At 55.8% G+C, this 24,146-nt stretch overlaps 2 long non-coding RNA genes across 2 annotated transcripts; both read right to left on the bottom strand.

The window, feature by feature from the left end:
* Positions 1-2,927: 2,927 nt before the first annotated feature.
* On the bottom strand, positions 2,928-17,753 carry LOC147572948 (uncharacterized). The gene is made up of 3 exons (XR_015245510.1): positions 17,693-17,753; positions 6,821-6,897; positions 2,928-3,451 (listed from the first exon to the last, which is right to left on the bottom strand). It is a non-coding gene; the product is annotated as an uncharacterized LOC147572948 (long non-coding RNA).
* Positions 17,754-17,757: 4 nt separating this feature from the next.
* On the bottom strand, positions 17,758-23,361 carry LOC147572949 (uncharacterized). The gene is made up of 3 exons (XR_015245509.1): positions 23,254-23,361; positions 21,349-21,470; positions 17,758-17,883 (listed from the first exon to the last, which is right to left on the bottom strand). It is a non-coding gene; the product is annotated as an uncharacterized LOC147572949 (long non-coding RNA).
* Between the last annotated feature and the right edge of the window lie 785 nt (positions 23,362-24,146).

Here is a 24,146-nt window from a genome sequence, read left to right on the forward strand (position 1 = left end):
GCTGGGGTGGGGGTGGGAGTGGGGGGGTCCGGGAGGGGAGGGTCCTCCGGGGAGGGTCGGTCACTGGTCCCGGTCACATCCCACCGGTCCGGGCCTGGACCCGAGGACCCCTCACAGCTGGGCAGGGCCTTCACAGTTTACAGAGAGCTCTCCCTTGTCTCATCTCCCTTCGCCCTTTGAGCTGGGACACCAAAACACCTAGAAAACACAGTGCCTGGACCTGCCCCCCGCGTTCTCCTCCTTAGCCCACAAGCATTGCCCCAGAGCCCACTCTGTGCCCGGGGCTGGCGGTAGAGGCCTGGGGGTGGGGGTAGACCCGGCCCTGCCCCTGCCCCTCCCCCTGCCCCCGCCCCCAGCCTCAGCCCTGCCATCCAGCCCCGTGTGCAGCAGTGGGATCCTCCAATCCCGCCCCTGGCCCACCCAGATCCAACAGTGCGCCCCCAACCCCGCCGCCCAGATGGTCAAGGGATTCCTCAGCCTCCACTGGAGGCCCTCCCCCTCTCTCCTCCCGCTTCACGACTGCACAGTCTCTCTGCTTTGGCCTGAGAGCGGCTGACGTGCGGCCAGCGCACGGTTTCCTGTCCGCCCGGGCTGTACTAAGCTGCAGACCGGTCCCTGTGCACACCGTGCCCCCCCTTCCAGGCCCCGGCCTGGAGTTTCACGCTCCCGGAGCCCACCAGCCAGCCGCATCTGAGTCCACAGGCGCGTCAATGCCCAGCGCCGATTCCACCCTCCCAGAAGTCACCCCACAGTGAAGGCGACCGCTGCCCGGATCGCAGCTGGCATCACGGGTGCAGGCCTGCTACCTCTGTCCCCCCATCAGACGGTGAGCTCCTGGGGCGAGGGTAGGGGGCACGCAGTGAAGGGTGTGGCTCAGCACAGGGCCCCCCCCCCCAGAACACGGGAATGCCATTGGCCGAATGAATGAGCAAAAAGACGAAAGAAGAGGAAGCAGAGGGGCCTGGGGGGCCTTGGGGTACCCTCAGATGGCGCTGGGGCCCTCCCAAGCACAGCCCTCACCCTCTGCTTCGGAGAACACCGGCACATCATTTCTTTGCCTGCCCAGCACCTCTGGCCGCATCTCCTCCACCTGGGGAATCGCCCCCTTTCCGTCTTTCATCTTCCGGCCAGCCCCCTTCAGCCTCCCTTGCAGCTAGAGTTACATCATGTGACCTGGGCTCCACCATCACAAGCCTGCCAGACTCAGGATGGGCAGGGACGACCCAGGAGGCAGGTGCTGCGGTGTAGAATCCACTCTGGCGGGCAGGAGGCAGTGCTGAGACTCGTGCAGGGTGCCCGGGGGGACGAGCTGGCATGAGCTCCCCGCAGCGATTCCTGCCGTGGGTTTGGGGGCCCCCACTCCTGGCTCTGCACATTCTTTCTCAGAGAGTCTGTGCTATGGGGTATCCTTGAATAAACTCTGTCTACTCAACCTGGCCAGAGTTGATTGAGTTGATTTCTGTGTCTGAAATCATAGACCCCGACCTGTTCACCTCACGGTGATGAACGTGCCCCAGGAAGCCTTGGCAGGTCCCAGTTTAGAGAAGTATTTGTGTGTGAGTAAGACGTCAGGCCTTGTGTGGGGCAGGAGGCTGGGGGAGGCGGGGGGCAGGGGGAACCAGAGGTGCCCACGCACCAAAGTGGGGACCCTGAGAAGAGGCTGCTTTGCATCCTGAGGTTGGCTCCACAGCTGTGGGGGTCGGCTCTCACCGCTGTGTCTTTGCCGCTGCTCAGGCCTCTGCCTATCCACACCCCCAACCACTTCCGATAACTCCTTATCATCCTGAGAGACTCGGGTTCTCATTGTCTATTTCTGGAAGCTTCCAGCCCCACCCCTCTGGGCCAGGCGCCTCCTCGGTGCTCCCAGAGCCCCCAGGGCCGCATCTGACAATGCCCTTCCACGTTGCACGGTCACTGTCTATTGCCCCCTCCTGAGGGCAGGGGTCACCTCTGGTCCACTCCGAGCACTCAGTGCTCCCGGCATACAGGAGATGCCCCGGGAACGTTTGCTGAGTGACTGAGTGAGTGGGTGGGAGAAGCCAGGGGTCTCTGGGCTCGGTGAAAACGGGAGAGGGAAAACAGTTACAGCAGGGCCTTGGGGCTTGGCGGGCGCGCCCACCCCTACCTGAACCCCCAGGCCGGCAGGCACGTGCTCGGCTTGCTTCTGTGCAAAGGGAATGTGTGGGGCTGGTCCATGCCTGCAACCCCATCCACCGCGCGAGTTTCAGAGCAAATTCAACAGGAAAAGATTTCCCGGGAAATAAATCTAGAGCTACCGACTGGCTTCAAGGCCCCCTTTATCCCACATTGATTTGTATCTTGGAGATTTAAGCCTCTCCATTTGTTTGCCTGGGACGCTTGTCACGCAGACATCAAGGCACGTGGCCGCAAGAGCGGTTTCCTGAGCGACACTGGGTAGAAGTCAAGTGCATCCCTTTGGGCATACACCTCCCCCTCTCCCTCCTTCCCTGGCAGGCAGGGGAAGCTCCTGGCGAGCTGCTCAGAGGCCATCGGGCCACTGCACTGCACCAGCCAGGTGCCACGGGCAGCAAAGGATCAAAGTGCCAGGGGTCTCTGTTCCTCCAGGTCATGGTCACCAGAGGCACTCTTCATTTGTGGCTCAGGTCATGATTTCACTGTTTGTGGGATCGAGCCCCTTGCTGGGCTCTGTGCTGACAGTGTGGAGCCTGCTTGGGATTCTCCCTCTGTCTCTGTCTCTGTCTCTGTCTCCTTCCCTCCCTGGCTCACGCTCTCTCGCTTTCCCTCTCTCTCTTTCTCTCTCTCAAAATAAATAAACATGAAGAAAAAAATCCTTCTCCCTAGATGTCTCTCTGCTGTCTCTGCCTTGGCCCACCCCCTACTCCCCTCCCCCTGCCCCTCCAATCCTGCCCACCCACTATCAAAGCAGAACAATCTGGCCCCCAGAGTCCAATTTCCTCCCCTAGTGAGGCTGATAGGAGGATCCGCTTTCAAGGGGAACTTGGTACTAGTTCTTAAAATGATGAATTTTCGGCTGCTATGTTGCCACCAGACTCACAGCTCCCGGTCCCTCCTGCCTTCCAGGGACCCAGAATTGAATGGAGCACAGGTGCAGACCTCACGGAGTCCAAGGTCAGGGTCAAGCCCTAAGGGGTTCGCCCATGGCAGAGAAGGTGGGGAGACACCGGGTGGAGGGAGGCACAACACAGATGGGCAAGGACAGGTGAGGGACAGCTCCCCCCACATGGAGGAGCCAGAAAGGGCCTCACCAAAGACGTGATGGGATAGCTGGCCTTGAATGGGTTCCAAGAGCGCGAGAGGTAGTGGGGCCAGAATCCTCATCGGCGCCTCTCTAAGATTCACCTGCTGAGGCTGCGCTGGGATCACTGGCTGTTGGGTCTGCCTCCTCCGCCAAGCTGGGAGCTCTGGAAGGTGATCTCCTTTCAAGGGCCAAGTTCGATCAGTCTCAGCCCTGGGAGGAAGGAAGGGAACGAAGGTGAGTAGGGGTGAGAGAGCCGTGGCAGCATCTCGAGTCCGGGGGTGCTGGCGGCCGCGGGACCCCTGATGCTAGGGCAGAGACAAGAGGCGGACTTGGCCGTGGCCGTGATCACTTCGCACCGAAAGCGAGCAGGATCGGGGGCTGCGGGTCCTCGGGTCACTCCTACGAAAGGCCTTTTCCATCAAGCACTGGACCCTCGAGCACAGAGGCCGTACCTTCTTCATCTTCTCTGTGCCCACCACCTCCGGCAGTGCCAGCCCGGAACCAGGTCCACAGCTCTCCCTTGGAATCCAGCAGGGGCAGCTGGCCCCTCTGCACATTGGCCACCCATTAGAATCACCGGGGACGTGGGGCGCCTGGGTGGCTCAGTCGGTTGAGCGACCGACTTCGGCTCAGGTCACGATCTCGCAGTCCGTGAGTTCAAGCCCCGCGTCGGGCTCTGTGCTGACAGCTCGGAGCCTGGAGCCTGTTTCGGATTCTGTGTCTCCCTCTCTCTGACCCTTCCCCGTTCATGCTCTGTCTCTCTCTGTCTCAAAAATAAATAAACGTTAAAAAAAATTAAAAAAAAAAAAAAAAAGAATCACCAGGGACATTTGAGAAAATACTGATTCCCTGGGCCCCACCCCCAAGGAGACTGGTTTGACTGGTCTGGGGGTGGGGCCCCGGCATCGGCACTTTATTGAACAAAAAAATGATTATTCTGCTGTAGCATCTCGTGCAGCAAAAAAGGCAAGTGCTCACGGGACACGTGTACCTCGAAGGAAGTCTGGCTCTTGGTACTAAGGTCTGTCCCCTCTTTCAGAGCTTGCCCGGCTCAATGACTTCAGCCGCCACCGTTTCAGATGACGCCTAAATCTCAGCGTCCAGCCCAGAGAGACTCTCCGTCCCCAAATCACAATCACACAGGGACAGATGCACGCGGTACGGAGCTCCACCCGTCCCGGGGCCCCACCCTCCCGCTGGACAGCTGGATCCGTCGTCTGCTTTCGGCCGGCGTGACGGGAAACCAAGTTGAACTAGCCCGGTCAATGGGAGGCTTTGGGGTATCATCCGTAGCCATGGGGTGCTGGGTACCAGGGGGCCCAAGGAGCCATTTGGTTCTGACACTCATCACCATCACCAAGAACTGCACTGCTCCACGCTGTGAAGACTCTAAGGAGTCTGGTCAAGTGCCCACCCTCCACCACTCTGCTGAAGCCAGGAGCGTGGGGTCGCCGAGCACAGACGGTAACATACAGACAGAGGAACTCCATTTAAGACGGAGGAGTGAAGCCCCATCCCAACAACCCCTCTTCCCCCAAAGACTAACCATTCGTAGTGTTAGAGGAATAATACCAACAGCGACAAACTCCACAGAAGGCATTGTTGACCGGGTGTATTTATTTGCTGGGACCCGGTAAGAAGCAGATCTCTCACTCAAAGGGGTGATTGAAGAAACTGAATAAGGAGACTCGTTATAAGGGTGAGAGCGAAGGGGGCCGGGAAGGGGTGGCGAGGCACCGGGGATCAGCGGTTCCACACCCCCCTCCAGGCACGGAAGGCCACGGGGAGGTTGTCCAACTAGTGGCTGCCGTAGTGGGATTAGCACAGCCACTGCCAAACTGGGAAGAGTAGATTGGGGGGATACCCCAGTCTCTGTCCCCTGTTGCCCTCTCCTTGGCTGAACATAACCGGAAGCCAGAGAGAGCCCGAGGGAGGCAATCCATAGCGCCTTCCAAGCACTGAGCGGATGCGGAAGCGTGGGGAACACATCTTCAGGAACAAGTGTGGAACGTTCCACACCCTGAACGGCCACCCAGATGGAATCTGCCCTGGGGCTCCAGGGACCCAACGGCTTTAAAGTCACCCTTGCTTTCTCTGTTTATTTTCCCCCCACATGCCATCACCAGGTCCTAATGATGCCATCTCCCGAACACTTCTGGAGTCTGGCCTCTCCTCTGTCTTCATTCTCTCCCCCTTGGACTTCTGCAAATTCTCTCTCCACTGGCTTCTCCGTATCCAATCGAGTCCACCCAGCAAAATGCCGTCGACTTGACCCACGGCCCTTCCCAGCCAAAACCTTCCCAGGAAACCCCCACTGCCTTCGGGGTAACAGGCAGACCCACCCTGTGTGCTCCGGGGCCACCGACCCCCGCTCCAGGTGGGTTGGAGCAAGAGACACAAGGTTGGTGACAGTCTGGCTAAGAAATTGGGCCTCTTCCTTCAGGCAACGGGCACTAAGAGTTTTGGAAGCAAGAGTTTGTTGTTCTCGTGAACTTTTCATTTTGAAGGAACTTCATACTTTCCAAGAAGCTGCAAAAATGGGGCAAAGAATCCCCATCAACTCTATCCAGATTCTCCAGATGTCAACATGGCACGGCACAGCGTCAAAATCGGGACATCCCACTACGTAACCTACAGACCTTATTTGCATTTCCTAGGTAGTTGCCCTAACGTCTTCTGGTTCAGGATTCAGTCTAGGGTCATGTTGCTCTCAGTTGTCACGACTCTCCGGTCTCCTTGAATCTGGAACAGTTCCTCATCCGTGTCTTTCGCGACCTTGACACCTTTGTGTCCACACTGGCCACTTCTTTTCTAGAATGCCCTTCTACTTGCCTTTTTCTGATGTTTCCTCGTCATTCAATCCAAGGTATGCATGTTGGTTGAGGAAAAAATGCCACAAAAGACAGGTTGTATCTTTCTCAGTGTATCATCCTAGGAGGCATGTGATGTCAGCTCGTCCCAATATGGTTGATATTAATTCTGACTGAGTGATTGAGATGTTGCCTGCCAAGTTTATTAGTAAGTATCCTGTGGGGAGAATGCTTTAAAACTATAAATATCCGGGCCGCCTGAGTGGCTTAATTGGTTAAGTATCCGACTTCGGCTCAGGTCACGATCTCACGGTTCATGAGATCGAGCCCCACGTCGGGCTCCGTGCTGACCGCTCGGAGCCTGGAGCCCGCTTCGGATTCTGTGTCTCCCTCTCTCTCTGTCCCTCCCCCACGCGCTCTGTCTCTCAAAATGAATAAACATAAAAAACTTTTTTTAAAAAGAACTATAGGGGCGCCTGGGTGGCGCAGTCGGTTAAGCGTCCGACTTCAGCCAGGTCACGATCTCGCGGTCCGGGAGTTCGAGCCCCGCGTCGGGCTCTGGGCTGATGGCTCGGAGCCTGGAGCCTGTTTCCGATTCTGTGTCTCCCTCTCTCTCTGCCCCTCCCCCGTTCATGCTCTGTCTCTCTCTGTCCCAGAAATAAATAAACGTTGGAAAAAAAAAATGAAAAAAAAAATAAAAATAAAAAGAACTATAAATATCGTGTTTTTCATATACACGCAGCCCACCAATTTTAATACCCATACTCACCGGAAACAGTTTCTACGCTGGCATTTGCCAAATGGTGGTCCTCAAGCCCATCACTCCTACATTTATTAGTTGGAATTCTGCTGTCAGGAAGAGAAAAGCAGGATCCACTCAACAGAGGATGGTCTCTGGGAATCACAGCAGCTCACCTGATATATTGCAAACTTTATCTGGAATATATTTTAAAACGCTTACAACTCAATAATAAAAAAACAAATGAGCCAGTTAAAAAAAATGGGCAAGGGATTGGAATTGACATTTTTCTTTTTTTTTTTTTTTTAATTTTTAAAATGTTTATTATGTATTTTTAAAATTTTTTTTTTTCAACGTTTATTTATTTTTGGGACAGAGAGAGACAGAGCATGAACGGGGGAGGGGCAGAGAGAGAGGGAGACACAGAATCAGAAACAGGCTCCAGGCTCCGAGCCATCAGCCCAGAGCCCGACGCGGGGCTCGAACTCACGGACCGCGAGATCGTGACCTGGCTGAAGTCGGACGCTCAACCGACTGCGCCACCCAGGCGCCCCAATGTATTTTTGAGAGAGAGAGGGGGAGAGAGAGAGCATGAGCACCTGACAGGGGGAGGGTTAGAGAGAGAGGAAGACACAGAATCCGAAGCAGGCTCCAGGCTCTGAGCCGTCAGCGCAGGGCCCGACGCGGGGCTTGACCCCACGAACCGTGAGATCGTGACCTGAGCCGAAGTCAGATGCCCGACTGACTGAGCCACAGGCATCCCCGGAATTGGCATTTTTCTATAAAAATACTTACAAGTGACCGATAAGCGTGAATAGATATTCCACATAATGGTTAGGGGAATGGACATCAGAACTGCTGTAAGATGTACTTTCTGCACACTGGGATGGCTGTCTCGAAGAAACAGACACCGGGCGCCTGGGTGGCTCAGTCGGTTAAGCGTCCAACTCGTGATTTTGGCTCAGGTCGTGATCTTGCGGTTTGTGATCACACTGGCAGTGTGCGGCCTGCTTGGGATTCTCCCTCTCTCTCTGCCCCTCCCCAGCTCACACACTCTCCGTCTCTCTCGAAATAAGTAAATAAAAAAAGAGAGAGAGAGAAATAGACACTAACAAGTGTTGGCAAAGCTGCAGAGATTAGAACGGTCACTTGCTGCCGGGAGGAATATAAATGGTGCAGCTGCTTTGGAAAAGTCTAGCTTTTCCTCCAAAGGTTAAAGATACGAGCTCCCATGCCCCTAGTTCTCCTACCGCCAGGCATATACCCAAGAGAAACAGCGTACGTTCTCGCAAAGACTTGTATGGAAATGTTCGTGGCAAAAAAGGTGGAAACCATCCAATACCCATCCGGTGAGAAGTGTACAAATAAGGTGTGGCCTACCCACCCGACGGATGTTATCTGGCCGTAAGAGGAAATGATGGACAGATACGTGCTGCTACCCCACGGGCGAACCTTGACAACGTGATGCTAAGTAAACGAAGCCAGTCGCAAAGGACCCCAGGTTCTATGATTCCACTCAGGAAATGTCCTGAATAAGCAAATTTACAGAGACAGAAGGTAGATTAGTGATTGCCAGAGCCTGGGGCAAGGGAGTGACTCTTAATAGGTACGGAGTTTCTTTTTGGGGTGAGCAAAATGTTCTAAAATTGTGACAGTTGCTGCCCTACCCCATGAATACACTAAAAATTATAGACCTCAGGGGCACCTGGGTGGCTCAGTCGGTTGAGCGTCCGACTTCGGCTCAGGTCATGATCTCACGGTCCGTGAGTTCGAGCCCCGTGTCGGGCTCTGTGCTGACAGCTCGGAGCCAGCTTTGGATTCTGTGTCTCCCTCTCTCTCTGCCTTTCACCCTCTTGTGCTCGCTCTCTCTCTCCCTCTCTCTCAAAACTAAACATTAAAAATTTTTTTTAATTTGTATATCTCAAGTGGGTAGCCTGTATGGTATGTGAATTATATCTCAATATAGCTGTTATTACAGTTATATCTCAATAGCTGTTATTACACACACACACACACACACACACACACACACACACCACCAACAACAACAACCTTCTCGGAGTTTTGTAGGAGAAGGAAGTTTCCGCGTCCCTGCCCAGCCTGGTCCGGCCGCCTGAGTTCCGGCCTCCAGCTGCTCGGGCCCAAAGGAGCTGACACCCAACTAGCCCAGCAGAGAATCGACAACGCTCTCAGGCCCGGCAACCCCCACGGGCCAGCGTGACAGACTTTCCCGTGATTAGGACGGGGAAGATTCACGGCTGCGTTTTGACCAGCTATCTCTTCACTCCCCCCCTGAAACATCCTGAGCCAGACTGTGGCTTTGTGCCTTGAAGCCCAAGGCCATGAATCAACATAATCCACTTATCAGGACCGAAGGCTGCGGTCACTGTGCATGTAGAAGAAACAACCCACATTTCTTGGCGCCTTCGTGGCAGAGGGCCGGGCCGCACCCTGGTGCCCACTGGGGAGAGCCGTGCTCCCGGATCCTTCTGGACTCACCACACGCCGCCCCCGGGGCATACCTTTCCCGTGGCGTCACAGCGGTGCCGCTGGGAGCCTGGCAGTCTGCGTCCCCATTTGCCGCTTCAGTGACTCTGGTGGGTGAGCCAGGCCCGGGCCGGGCCCATGCTGGGTTCCCTGGCTTTGGCTTTCTTACTCTCCTTCACGTAACGTTATAAAACACAACCCTATGGGGGTGGGGAGGGGGAGGAGGGGTGATGGGAGAAGAGTTAAAAATACAAACTCCCAGCCGTAAACTAAATAAGTCCTGGGGATGCAAGGCACGGTGTGGGGACTACAGTTAACATACTGCATTGCATCTGAAAGGCGCGAAGAGATCTTAAAAGTTTCCATTACGAGAAAAAAAAAATCTTTTTATTTTTTTTATTAAAAAAATGTTTTAATGCTGCATTTATTTTTTGAGAGAGACATAGGGACAGAGCACGGAGGGGGAGGGGGAGAGAGAGAGGGAGACACAGAATCGGAAGCAGGCTCCAGACTCTGAGCCGTCAGCACAGAGCCCGAAGGGGTGGGGGGGGGGGGGCTCGGACCTATGAACTGTGAGATCATGACCTGAGCCCAAGTCGGATGCCCAACCCACTGAGCCACCCAGGCGCCTCTAGAAAAAAAATCTTGTAACTACAAAGGGCGGCGGTGGATGTTAACTCGATACATGTTAACTAGACTTCCCGTGTCCATCAGTTCACAAGATATACCAATATCGAGTCACTATGCTGTATGACATGTGTCAATTATGTCCCCCCAAAAAACCCACCAAGAGCGGGGCACTTGGGTGGCTGAGTCGGTTAAGCATCTGACTCTTGATCTCAGCTCAGATCTTGATCTCAGGGGCCATGAGCTCAAGCCCCGCGTTGGCTCCGTGCTGGGTGTGAGGCCTACTTTAAACAATAAAAAATTAGGGGTGGCTCAGTCGGTTGAGCGTCCGACTCCGGCTCAGGTCATAATCTCACGGTCTGTGTGTTCGAGCCCCGCGGGCAGGCTCTGTGCTGACAGCTGGGAGCCTGGAGCCTGCTTTGGATTCTGTGTCTCCCTCTCTCTCTGCCCCTCCCTCACTCATGCTCTGTGTCTCTCTCTCTCTCTCTCTCTGTCAAAAATAAATAAACATTAAAAAAATTTTTTTTAATAAAATAAATAAATAAATAATTAAAATTAAAATAAAAAAAAAAAAGACCAAAAAAAGAAAACCAACTTCAGTCAGGGCCCCTACCTTCGGCTTAACGCCCTTCGATGCCTTCCCAGGGTAAAGAAGGAGCTTCCGAAGCTGGCCTGGTGTGACTTCCAGGGGGCATGCCCCTGCAGGGCCTCGCGAGCACGTGTTCTGCTCACTCTCAAACACGCTGGCTTTATTTCGGCTCCTCCAAGTCCCCCTGTCCCCTCTCGCCTCCGGGCCCCTGGACAACCTTCCTCCTGCTTTTCTCACACCTAGTTGATTAGCTCATTGAGGGCTGAAACCCCTCTTTCGAGAACGTCTTCCCTGATGCCCCAGGACTCTGGCACCTCCCCTTCCAGCACTGGCCAGCGTTGTCCACGTTGGTGCAATGATGGAATTAATGTCTGTCTCCCCTGCCAGGCTGAGCATCCCCTGAAGGCAGGGGATGTGTCTCTGCTTCACTCACGCGGTCACGCCCGTGTAGCTGGCCTAGAGCCTGGCACACAGCAGACATTCAAAAAACCCCGGGGCGCCTGGGTGGCTGGGGCGCCTGGGTGGCTCCGTCGGTTAAGTGTCCGACTTCGGCTCATGTTATGATCTCACGCAGTTCATGAGTTCGAGCCCCATGGCCGGCTCTGTGCCGACAGCTCAGAGCCTGGAGCCTGCTTCAGATTCTGTGTCTCCCTCTCTCTCTGCCCCTCCCCTGCTCACGCTCTATCTCTTTCTCTCTCAAAAAATAAATAAACATTTTTTTTTTAAAAAGGCCTTGTTGATAGAAACAAAAGAAAGAACGCCGTTCTGAAGTCTCACTGGCGCCCATTCCTGTGTTCAGCTTCCTGAATTACCCCATTCTCTCCAAACATAAATCAGATTACAGCCTTCCTCTGCCTAGAACCCTCCAAAAGCTTCCTACTGTGACTGTAATAAAATCCAAACTCCTTGCCTCCGTCTACAAGGACTCGCGGGGCCTCATCCCTCCGCCTCTCTCTTCCATCTCTACGGGAAGCCCTGGAGGGTTCTAGGCAAGCCTCTGCCTCCTGAGCTGCCGCTTTGACCTCTTTGTGCCCCTTGACCCCTCCAAATGCATTTCCGTCTCCACATTGCGTGGGGCCAAGCCAGTCAGAAAGGAGGGCCAGCCCCGAGCACTGAGCTTGACCCGAAGAACCACCTGCCAGCCTCCTGGGGGCCTGTACCCCCCTGGCCCAGCAAGGGGGGTGCCAGGTACCCCCGATCAGAAGAGTTTTATCGCTGACATCACATAGAATTGTCAGCACGCAGTGTCAGCAAGCAAACTCTGGGTCCATTTTATTATCGCTGTTAAATCCTCCGCAGATGACGCACCCCCTTGCCGCCTGCACCCGGGAAGGACCACAGGCCACTCACACACCTGCCCCCACCTTGCACGTCACTGCTCTGCGGGATGATGCCCACCGTCCATTCTCCTCTTGGTCAGGTGTAGGAAAAGGGAGGGCAAAGCTCGTGTTCTGCCTTCGGGGTTCCCTGACACAGGCTCGAATTTTATATCACTCCACATGGCTGGGCAGGTCAGCATTTCCCGCCAGGGAGGGAGGTGGGGGCTCAGTCACTCAGTCACACTGCAGGAATTCAAGCAGCCCTCACGTGACAGGCTTTCTGGACTGGGGCTTGGGAAGGGCTATGGCATCCGTTTAAGGTCTGTTGGCTTCCTCTGAGGTGAGCGTGGGCATTCTAGATCCTTCCATCGAGCCTCTATGCCATGAGCCTCGCTGCTGATGGCGGGGCGGTGAGAGCAAAACAGAAAGCCTCTGAATATTCTTCCTGGCTGTTCCTTGTGCCGGCATTTCCCCTCACCCCGATCTACGCGTATCTTACTCTCCTATCAGGGAGGCCGAGTTCTCTGCATTTTTTTGGATGAGTAAACTGGGGCAAAGTTATAGCCAACGGGGAGCCAGCTGGTCAGACTCCAGTGGGGAGCGCCTTCCTGTGCCTCTGCCCCCTGCCCCCCAACAGCAGAGAGGGAATAAATGACAGCGGGGAGAAGAGGCAGGATTGGGGCCCTGTTCTCAGGAAGGATCAAGCAAGGTCCTGCTTAATGACTAGTCAGGCAGCACAAATCGTTGTCAATTGTAAAATTTCAACAGAAACACCAGGGAAAGAAACACGGGCCAAGTGGGCTGGGAAACCCTGGCCGGGAAAACAGTCCTCTGTTCCAGTTTTCGCAAGGGGATTCAGATAGATTCGGCCGCTCAGATCCAGCCCTTGTTAGGGTCCCGCCGCCGTCACAGACATTAGCCACGCACACCATGATGCACTGGGGCCTCGCGACCATCCTTGGGGGAACACTAATTGTGCCCATTTTACAGACGATGGAACTGAGTCTCAGAGAAAGGCAGCAGCTTGTGCAAGAAAGCCAGGAGCTCCGCCTTCTACCTTTTTAGGGAAATGTGAACCCTGACCTCCCTAGCCCACTCCCACCCCCCACCCCTCCTCCACAGCACCCTCCTCTCCTAACAGACCCCCCCCCCACCGGCTCTTCCCCACCTGCCTGCAGGTCTATGGCTGGCTACTGCCAGAGGAATCCCACGACCTCACCCCCACGCCCATTCCTGAAGATTCTATGAGAAGGGAGCCGTCCGGAACTCTGAGCCCAACATGCAGGACATTAGTAGGTGTTAGAAAAGATAGTCAAGTGTGCAATGACTCCTTCCTTGGAAATGAACCTTCATTTCCAACGTCTGACAATCCCACAGCTAACAAATCCAAGAGGGCAGTCAGGGCCGGAATGGCCATAACAGAGCTGGGGCCAGACTCACACGGAGCTACCAAGGGGCCCATGGGGACCACACCGGCCACTGGCCTCTTCTCCTTGTCTCCAGCTTCCTGAGCTTTCTGAGTTGGAGACCTTGCTGTCCCAGGTAAACCTAGAATCTGGGACAGCCCCGGAAGGGGACCGTCGGGGCTTCTGGATGGGGTGTCAGGGCTTCCGGGTGGGCAGATCAGCCTAAGAGTCTCTGCCAGGGTATACCTCCTTCGCCCCCAGCCTCCTCCTGAGACCTCAGCTCCCCCCGCCCGTATTCCCAGCCGACCGAGCCTCGCCCTGTCCGTTTTCACTTTTAAGCCCAAGTCCACAGGACAGGGATTGGGGCCCACAGAGCAGAAGAGACTTGTCTAGAAGCTCACCTTAAGTTCTCTCCCTCTCCGAGCCCCAACACGTTGGGTCTGTGCCTCAAGGGTACATTTACAATCTGATTCTCGTGTGGGCATAGGAATTCCATCCTACCGGCCCACCCAGAATCCTCGCTCTGGGAAGGCAAGGCTTGGGTTGGGCCTAATTCCTGCAGACCAGAATGCTAGCTCGGGGCCAGGCTGCAGAAGGAAAGAAGAAAGCGGGGAGGAGAGGGGAGGGGAGGTGGGAGATGAAGCCGGGCAGGGTGGCAGCATTCAGGACCTGCGACCTTACCCCGACAGGGGCTACTGGAGCAACGGGAACCATCCATTCGGCAAGTGCTTCTTATTTGAGCACCTCCCATAAGCTCAGCCTCGAACAGACACTGAAGTGACAGCAGAGGACGATGCACAGTCCCATCCTTGTAGCACGTGCCTTCTGGAACTTCCCGAGGAGATAGCAGCTGGCATTGTCAGATGCAAATGACAGAGATCCAAACGGAACAAGCTTAATCAAAAATGGAAAATCTAGGGGCGTCCGGGTGGCTCTGTCGGTGGAACGTCTGACTCTTGATTTCGGCCCACGTCATGATCTCACGGTTCACGGGATGGAGCCCCGCGTCGGGCTCTGCGCTGACAGTGAGGAGCCTGCCTGGGATTCTCTCTCTCCCTCTCTGCCCCTCCCCAGCTCATTCTCTCTCACTCTCTCAAAATAAATAAACTAATAAAAAATGTTTACAAAAATGGGAAATCCGTTGACTCCAGTGACCCAAATGTAGGTCAGGCCGCAGAGGTGCTGGCTTTAGGCACTTTGGTTGAGGCGGTTGAGACCCTGCATGCCTCTGGCTCCGCCTCCTGTCCCTACTTCCTCTGCTGTCACTGCGGACCTCTCTCTCCTCCTGGCTGCTCCAGATCCACTTCCTCAAACTCGCCACCAGAGCACAAAGTCACTTTTGTTCTCCCCACTCTAGATTCTAAAGCCCCAGTGAAGGACTGTGATAGGCGCATGTGGTGTCGTGTGACCACCCTTTGGCCCAGTCACGGTGGCCGGAGAACTGGGTCCGTCAGAAAAAGCAAGGAAGGGCGCCTGGGTGGCTCAGACAGTTAAGCTCCGACTCAGGTCATGATCTCGCGGTTTGTGAGTTCGAGGCCCGCGTGGGGCTCTGTGCTGACCGCTGAGAGCCTGGAGCCTGCTTCGGATTCTGCGTCTCCCTCTCTCTCTGCCTCTCCCCCGCTCGTGCTCTGTCTCTCAAAACTAAATAAAAACACTTTTAAAATTTTTATAAAAGGAGAAGGAAATAGCGCAGGGCAGACAGGCTCAGACGTCCGTCCCCCATGGCTACGATTTAGTTTGCTGCTCGTATCGGCTCTGGAACGGAAGATGGTGTAGTCCACCCAGGTGACTGTAGCGGAAGTACCAGGGACTGAGTGGCTTATAAACAACAGAAGCTTATTTCTTACAGTTCTGGAGGCTGGGAAGTCCAAGATCAAGGCTCTGGCAGATATGGTTTCAGGTGAGAGCTCTCTTCCTGGTCCATAGCGCTCGTCCTGATGTGTCGTCATGTGGCAGGAGGGGCAAGGGAGCTCTTGGGGGGCCTCTTTTATGAGGGCGCTAATCCCATTCCCGAGGGCTCCACCGTCCTGACATAATCATCTCCCGAAGGCCGCGCCTCCTACCACCGTTACAAACCGGGGGTTAGGATACAACGCAAACATTCAGACCGTAGCAGAGGGCAAGAAGAAAGGTCAAGGCCCTGGGACCCCCTTTCCGGAGAAACTGAGGCCTTGAGAGCTCCTTCCTATCGTGACACCGCCAAGCCAGGCGAGCGCCAGCCCCAAACCCAACCCCCCGATGGCGAGCCCCCGCCGCCCCCCGCACCAGAGGCCAACTCAGTTGGGACTTAATTCCTGCTGGGGTTGAAGCGAGCAAAGGGAAACTGGGTTTCAAATATGTTTTGGGAAATTTTGCTGAGATTGAAGCGGCATGGCCCAGGGCACATCTCCGCACAAACGCGCACGGAGAGGGGATGGTAGCCTGGTTCGGATCGCACCCCGGGGCTGTGCGTGTGAGCCCGCGAAGGGTTTTAGGAACGATATCGTCCGCCCAGATGGGTGATGCAAGGCGCCCTGAAAAGCTGGAAAAAGATCATCACAGCTACTAGTTATTTTGTGCCAGACATTCTAAATATCAGGGGAGCACGTTTCCCCCCACTGCTGAAGTGTCCATTGGGGCAGGGTGCCCCCCATTCGCTTCCTGATCCTCCTCCCCTCCCCCCCCGACCCCCGGGGAGGAGAATGGACTCCCCGGACTGGTGGAGTTTGGAGCAGGAATGACCGTGCCCAGCGTAGTTCCTTCTGGGCATGCTCCTTTCCAACCGGCCACGTGCAGGGAGGGTCTACCTCCTGCAAGTGTCTGAGTCAACTGGGTTCCGAATCTGCCAGGGGAGAAGTTGTATTTCTTGGCCTCCCCAAACCCCCAACAGCAGGTACGTAATAATTATCCAACAACACGGTAAGGTGCGTATTACTATTATTCCCATTTGAAGGACAGGGACAACTGAGGCTAAATGACCTAAGACCACCCACTCTTCAGGGATGGGACCGAGGGATTCAGAAGCTGGCGTGTCAGGCACACAGCCTGTGCCGCGGGCACCCTTAGAACTCAGGCCTGGTGACTCCCGTCCAGTTCTCGCTCCGTGGCACTTGCCATCTCCCCTCACAGACCAGACCTCAGAGAAAACCATCAGACGTCACCACTGCCTTCTAGAAGCTTGCAGTGAAAACCAGACGCTTCGAGAGTTCTCATCGGAAAGCACTGAATGAGATGCCGTATAAAAACAGGCTTCTAGCTACCCACCTAGGAATAACACTGTGTAACCAGCTCAGGGCAAAAGTGTGCGAGCATTCCGTATAAAAGCACACGCAGAGGGGCGCCTGGGTGGCTCAGTCGGTTGAGCGTCCGACTCTTGATTTCAGCTCAGGTCATGATCCCGGGGTTGTGGGATCAAGCCCCATGTCAGGCTCCGCGCTGAGCACAGAAGCTGCTTAAGATTCTCTCTCTTGGGGCGCCTGGGTGGCTCAGTCGGTGATTCAGCGTCCGACTTCGGCTCAAGTCATGATCTCGTGGTCCATGAGTTCGAGCCCCGCGTCAGGCTCTGTGCTGACAGCTCAGAGCCTTGAGCCTGTTTCAGATTCTGTGTCTCCCTCTCTCTCTGACCCTCCCCTGTTCATGCTCTGTCTCTCTCTGTCTCAAAAATAAATAAACGTTAAAAAAAATTAAAAAAAAAAAAGATTCTCTCTCTCTCTCTCTCTCCCTCCCTTCCTCTGCCCCTCTCCCCTGCTTATGCTATCTCTCTAAAATTAAAAATTAAAAATTAAAAGTACATGTAGAATGCTGGCAACCAGGCATGGTGTGCAGGATGTGCTCGATACATTCTGGTTCCCGTCTGTGTGACCTTGGACAAGTCACCTGCCCTCTCTGAACCTTGACTTCTTTGCCTACGTGCTGGTTGTAATGATGGCACCCAGCGAGATGGGTTCTGTGAGGATGCTATGGAAACGTGTATGGAGAAGCTGTGTGCAATACGCCAGCTCAGGACAATGGCAGAGGGCTAGGATTCTCTCCTACACCCCACAGGAGCCCCAGTGAGCTCTCCCGGATTCCTGACCCTAAGCCAGTACTGGCCTGACTCACAGAGGATCAGACGGTCACAGTCTGGTAAGAAAGGGCAATTCTGTTGGGCAGACCGCCGTAACCTGGGCTTGGTACTGGGTCGTCCACTCCCGAGCAGGCCAAGGAGGGCCCTCTGATTCACCCCGTTTCCCCAGACCAGTGTGGGAGGCGGCCCGGAGGAGGGCCTAGGTGAACAGGTGTAGCATGAATGTGTGTGTGAGCATGTCAGTAAATGACTTCGATCCACAAATATTTACTGAGTGCCTATTATACGCCAGGCGCTATGAATTGTGGAGTAAAAGCGGCCCTGTCCTGCCCTCACGGAGCCTCCAGTCTACCGGGGCAGAATATGAAACAACACACACAGATCGATCATGGAGGCCTCGTGGGCTTCAGCACAGAATTCGGATTTTACCTTAAATCTCATCGAAGGCCGTTCTGAAGTTCTCCGCAGGGAGAGACGGGACCCGATCGGCTGTGGCCGCTAAGGTGGGTCCAGACGACGGGTCGTGGCAGCTGAAATGGGTGTGATGGCCGTGGCCATGGTGCAGTAGCCGTATGGGGGGTGCACTTTGGAGCTGGAAGCCACACCATGTGACGGGCTTTCTGGACAGGAGAAATGGTCAGCGTTGAGTTGGGGACATGGGGAGTTGGGCGTGTCCTGGGGACGTCCAGGCGGAGGTGTTAAGGGGCAGCAGGGTACAGGGGCTGGTGCTCAGGGGTGAGTGCTAGAGGGTTTGGGGACGGAATGGGGGCCAGGTGAGTGGGTGCCCTCACTAGAGCCGAGGGCTGATCTGCTGTGCATGGAAGCAGGTCTTGAGAGTTCTTGGGAACTGGGACTCTGAGTTGGGAGACCCGGCTGGCCCCGACCCCTCCACAGCCCACCTCCCCACTTCTTCCGGCCACACTGGCACACATTCCTGCAGTTTCGGGGAGAGAAAAGGCTCGGGCCGGAAGCAGCGATGGAGGCAGCGTGGGCGGACTCCGGGGAGGACCGGAGGGGTGGGGGAGGGGGAGAGAGAGGCCGGGATGCCCCTTCCTCCACCGGTCATGCAGCTGTCCAGGCCGAGCTGCGCAGTGAGTCACAGGCTTGCACTTCGTGCCTCCACCTCTAGGGGGGGCCAGCGTGCCATCAGGGATGGAGCTCGGTGTCAGTCCTGGTCTTCGGGACCCTCCTTTCTGTCACTTTCCCACCTGAACGGGCGGCCCTCCTCTGCTCTCCACGATCCCACTTGAAGACACAGACTTGGCCGGGGCAATTCTGCCAACTTTCAAGCTCTCGTCTGTGCATACTGGGTGCTTACTCGATGTTTGGTGCGTTGAATCAAAAGTGTTTGATTCATAGTTCTCAAGCTAGGCTGAAGATCTCTCTCTCTTTTTTTTTAGAATGTTTATTTATTTTGAGAGAGAGAAAGAGAGAGCGTGCACCTGCGTGCAAGCAGGGGAGGGGCAGAGAGAGAAGGAGACAGAGAATCCCAAGCAGGCTCTGTGCTGTCCGGCCCAGAGCCCAACACGGGGCTGGAACTCACAAACTGGGAGATCATGACCCTGAGCCAAAACCAAGACTCGGATGCTTAACGGGCTGAGCCACCCAGGTGCCCCTGTCTTTCTTTCTGTCTCTGTCTCTGTCATAAGATGGTGGGGGTAGGGGGTTTCTCCTCGGGAGACCAATCCCAGCTCTGGATGGTTGAGGAAGATTTTTCTCCCCAGGTTCCAGGTCTGCAAAAGGCACCCCCCAGCCTGTCTCCAGCTGCCAGCCTTAATCAGTCATGGCTGGAAGGAACAGCAGGGACCCTTCACTGGGCACTCACGGTGTGGCAGGTGCTGGCGGGCACGGTGCTGACGTCACCCGCATTGTCTCGGGTAATTCTCTCATACCCCCATGACTTGATTCAGGAGGTACGTTCGGAAGGGTCTCAAGAAAGGCACTCAAGCGGCACCTGGGTGGCTCAGTCGGTGAAGCATCCGACTTCAGCTCAGGTCACGGTCTCGCGGTTCGTGGGTTCAAGCTCCGCGTCGGGCGCTGTGTTGACAGCTGGGAGCCCGGAGCCTGCTTCGGATCTGCGTGTCCCCCTCTCTCGCGTGCTCTCTCTCTGTCTCTTAAAAAATGAATGAGTATTGAGGAGGGCACCTTTTGGGATGAGCACTGGGTGTTGTATGGAAACCAATTTGACAATAAACTTCATATATTGAAAAAAGAACGAATGAATGTTAAAAAAAAATTAAAAAAAAAAAAAGGACACTCAAGAGGGCCAAGTGACTTCCCAAGGACACTCAGTAACTTCATGGCAGGCCTGTCTGACCTCAGGGTCTCTGCTCCTGGTCACTTTGCTTCCGAACTGCCCGCCCCTTGGGAGGCCACTCAGAAGTGACCATGCAGCAGCGCCTGGGATGGCTCCGTCGGTTAAGCGTCCAACTTTGGCTCAGGTCACGATCTCACAGTTTGTGAGTTTGAGCCCCGCATCGGGCTCTGTGCTGACAGCTCAGCTCAGGGTCTGGAGCCTGCTTCGGATTCTGTGTCTCCCTCTCTCCTTGCCCCCCCCCCCGCCCCCGCTCGTGCTCTGTCTCTTTGTGTCTCTCAAAAAGAAATAAACGTTAAAAGAAGTTTAAAAGAAAAGAAAAAAAGAAGTGACCATGCAGAGAGACCTTGGCAGGGACTAGAAGGTCATAAAAGGAAATGACATGACTTGGTGACACTGCTCCCTGGCTTCCCCGCCCCCCACCCAGGTGCACAGAGGTCTCCTCTCTGTGACTCCCCACTGCACCAGCCTGGGAGCCAAAGTCACAGTGTCTCTCGCCCGGGACGGAGAGACACGACCCTCACATCAATGCCAGTAACGGTTTACCCACTTGGCTTCCTGTTAGGTTTTTTCTTCCTTCCCCTCAAGGGTGTCTCTTATCTTAAACTTCTTAGGGGGGTTTGTGCTGGGCTGTTTAGAATTTGATGACAGTTGGTGCCAGAAACTGGCCTCTCGGGGAAAATGAGGGGGAGAAAAGCAAGCCCAGGTAGGCCCTGGGTCTGGAGCGGACGGGACAGGCAGGACAACACCAAAGCCGTGCCCAGCTGTCTGCCCATGTCAGGCTCCATCTTCCGGACAGGGCCAGCTTCGGCAGGGGGAAGTGCGGGGAGAGGCAGGGAGCTACAAGGAACCCACCCGACGGATGACCGAGAGGCAGTTGGGCCTGCTGGGCTTAGGGGTTTGCTTTGGCTCCTGAACTGGGAGCTCTGGGTAATTCATGACAGAGGCACAGTGAGAGAATCTGCCACGGAAACTGGCCCCTCCATATCTTTCTGCTACCCGGCCATCCCCTGGTAAAGACCTTTTGATGCCCTGCCACGTGTGCTCTGTGTGACCCGGTGGCCCAGTTCTAACGAGCGTCCCGCATCCTCCTGGGGTCTCTAAGGGATGGCCTTGCCCTTGTCAATCTGCCCAGAACGCTTGCCAGCCTGGAGCCCTGTCTGCACCCGCGGATCCCTGCCTCACCCAAGCCCCAGAGCCCCAGACTCAGCTTCACTCAGGGCTGCCAGGCTGCCGGTCCCTCCTCCTACCTGCTCCTGCCCCGAGGCTCTGTCCACCCGAGGGACCACCTCCTGACCAAACGTAACTCGCACCCTGGGAGGCCGAGGGTCTGCACTCGTGATCCCCAGTCATCTGTAAACCAGCCAGCTCCCAAGCCCCCTGACCATCCCTCTGGGCCCGTCCAGGGCCCAAGTTCAAGGCTGACCCAGATCTGTCTAACTCTGAATCTCTGTCCAGTACTCAACCTGTGCCGTGTCTGGGCCATGTAAGGAACAGATGAGGTGAATGAACAGAGAGAGAGAGCTGGCTTGGGTTCAGTCGGGAGAAATGGTCTTACGGCAACCTGGGATGGAGGCGTGGCCTGGGGTTGGGTTGGCCAAACTCTGACCAGCGATGGCAAACGAGATGCTCTTATCTGTCATCCAGAAACCGATCCCTACGGCCGGGGTGGGGGGGCACAGAGAACCAGACGCCTGGATCCCCGACTTCAGTCGAGATGCCGCAAAACACAGGGGAATGGCCTAAGTGGAATCCCACCAACCCTACTAACCTGCCAGACTCCACTCTGAGATCTAGGAAGGAAGTCAGTGCCCAAGAGGGTCACACGATCTCTCAGACGCTGCCTGTGGTCACGGTCATGTCCAAGGCGAGGTGTACGGGAAACAGCAACACCTGAGGAGAAAGGAGAAGGTGTGAGAGCCCCAGGTGGCTGTTCCCGTGCCCGGCTGCCTCCCTGCCCCACAACCAGACTGGGCAGCACTGGCCAGAAGGTGCTTGAGGGAGGGCTGAGAAACCCGGGGAAGGAGAGAGACAGCAGCAAGTGCAGGGGGACCGGTGTTCACAGATCACCACTGTGAAGACACACGTGGGGACTGCATGTGTCCGGGGCTGTGGGTAATACGGGGACACCGAGGCGCCAGGGAGTGGAAGGAAAACTGACATGTGTGAAAGTCTCCGAAGTTACTCATTCATTTTCCCGTTCAGTCCTTCAACAAATATTTCTTGAGCTTCTTCTAGGCATGTACGATAGTACAGAGATAAGAGCCCAGACTCTGGGGCCAAATGGCCTGAGTTCAAGTCCCTTCTCTGCTTTTTTTTTTAAAATACAGATGCTTCTTTTTTTTTTTTTTTTAATGTTTATTTATAGGGGGGGGAGGTGGCAGAGAGAGAGTCGGACAGAGGATCCGAAGCGGGCTCTGTAAGGACAGCAGATAGCCGGGTGCAGGGCTCGAACTCACGAACCGTGAGATCATGACCTGAGCCAAAGTCGGATGCTTTGGCTCCAAAGACGGTGCCACCCAGGCGCCCCTTTAATTGTTTTCTTAGTTGCAGTAAAATACACATAACATTTACCATCTTTACCATTTTTAAGTGCACATCTGACCATGACCTGTGCAAAGGGACTATCTGTGTTTCTGGCTCTACCTAACCATTTTTCCAGTGCTTTCTGTCTCCTTGTGGGCAAAGGCTGCAAGGGACATAACATTATGGACAGAAATCCTGGACCTTGAGAATGCCCCAGCTGTGCCTCTCCTGGGCAAAGTGGGACTGTGTGTGTGTGTGTGTGTGTGTGTGTGTAGCGGCAGGAAGCAGACCCCCCCCCCCCCCCCCCAGGGAAGAGAGTCCCTATACTTCATTCCTACATCTCTCTCCCCAGCCTGCTGGAAGCCTGAGTCAGCCTGCAATCTGCTTTTTCTCTGGAGTCAGGCTGGGCCCCTGGGATGTGAGGGTGGGGAAGCTTGGGTCACTGTCAAAGAGGGGGGGAAGGGGGGGGAGCTGGAGCATTCTGGGAAGGAAATCCCCATGGGGAAGGCGGGCAGGTGGTGGGTACCTGGACAAAAGGGGCTCTAAGGGAGACAGGGATGTGTGGGGCCCGAGGAGGGAGGGGTGTGTTGAAGAGGTAAGAATGGTTGCGGATGAGAAGGTTGGAGGGAGTGGGTCACCCCTGCCCTTGAGGAGCAGAGGCCCCTTGCACTTTCCCGGCACCGACTGAGCAGGGACTGTCCAGGAAGGTGGAGCTGGCCTGGCTCGGGGGGACCAACGCTCACCCAGAAGACGTCACTGGCTCTGGAATGTAGAGAGAGAGCTGGGAATGCCGTGACAGCGGCCTGGCAACCCGCAGGACGTCAGGGCTCCTCCCTTCCCCCCACCCAAGGGCCAGTCCCTCTCCTCCGAGCCCGGGACGCGCACAGAACCACAAGGGACAAGAAGAGACTCCTGGAATGTCTCCCAGCGGAAGGGCCCTTGTAAAATCCAACCTTGTTATCCAGGCTGGGAAACTGAGGCTCGGAGAGGGTGCCCCCCCCCCCCCCACCACCACCACTTGCGCGTCCCCGCTCCGCCCGCGCCAGGCAGGGGGCGCCCTTCCCCGCCGCCCGGGCCCCGCGGCCGCCGCGCCTGGCCGGTCCCCTAAGGAAAGTCCTCTTAAAGAGTTTTTCCTTTCGCGTGAACTCACCGCCTCCATCCAGCCGCGCGGTCTCAAAGGTGAACATCACACAAATGCGTTACAGATGTGTTTCCTTCCATTTTTGGCTACCGCGGGGCGCCTGCGAGCGGCGGCGGCGGCCCCGGCGCGATCCAGGCCGCGTTTTCCGTGCCGCCCGCCAACTTTTTCAAGCTGTAGTTATTTGATAATGATTTTTTTTTTTTTTTAAACCTCTCCCAATAATTGTTATCCTCCCCGCCCGGTGCAGCTCAGGTGATGGGCACAGACTGCAGACGCCTCCTCCTCCTCCTCCTCCTCCTCCTCCTCCTCCTCCTCCTCCTCCTCCGGGTGCTCTGCGGCCGCCCCGGGGTGAGAAACCACAGCCCAGGCACCTTCGGCAAAGCCAAGGTCCAGGGTCCGCGTCTGGGCTAGCCCAGCCCCGTGGGACGACCCCCCTCTCAATCGCTCCCACGATTCTGCACGACCGACCCCTCCTCCCATAACCAGGCCACCTCCCCAAAGGCCACACACGGGGCGGGGGGGTGAGGGGGGGGCATGGCTGTCTGCTGGAAGACTGAACAGAGAGGGTGTGCTGGGCACAGAGCCTCACGCTGCAAACCTTTATTGGGCACCTGCTGTATCCCCAGGCCCTGAACAAAGCCCTGACCTCAAAGACAAGCAAGAACATTGCCTGCCCTCGGGGCTCCCAGTCCAGAGGCGCCTGGGACCACACACCCCTAAGCAGGAAAGAGAAGAGGGCTTCCAGGGCGGGATTGGGGCCGGAAGTTGCTCCGGGTGGCAAGTGGCAAAGCTGGACACGGAGGGCTTGCCACCCCCACCACAAGGCCCCAGGGAGAGCTGCCACACCCTCTTCCCTCACCCTTCATCCCTTCCTCGGGCCCCTGCAAAGGGGGGTCACCGCC

The sequence above is a fragment of the Puma concolor genome, chromosome E3 (assembly GCF_028749965.1).
Source record: "Puma concolor isolate L17-30 chromosome E3, mPumCon1.1.hap2, whole genome shotgun sequence".
Classification (NCBI taxonomy): Eukaryota; Metazoa; Chordata; class Mammalia; order Carnivora; family Felidae; genus Puma; species Puma concolor.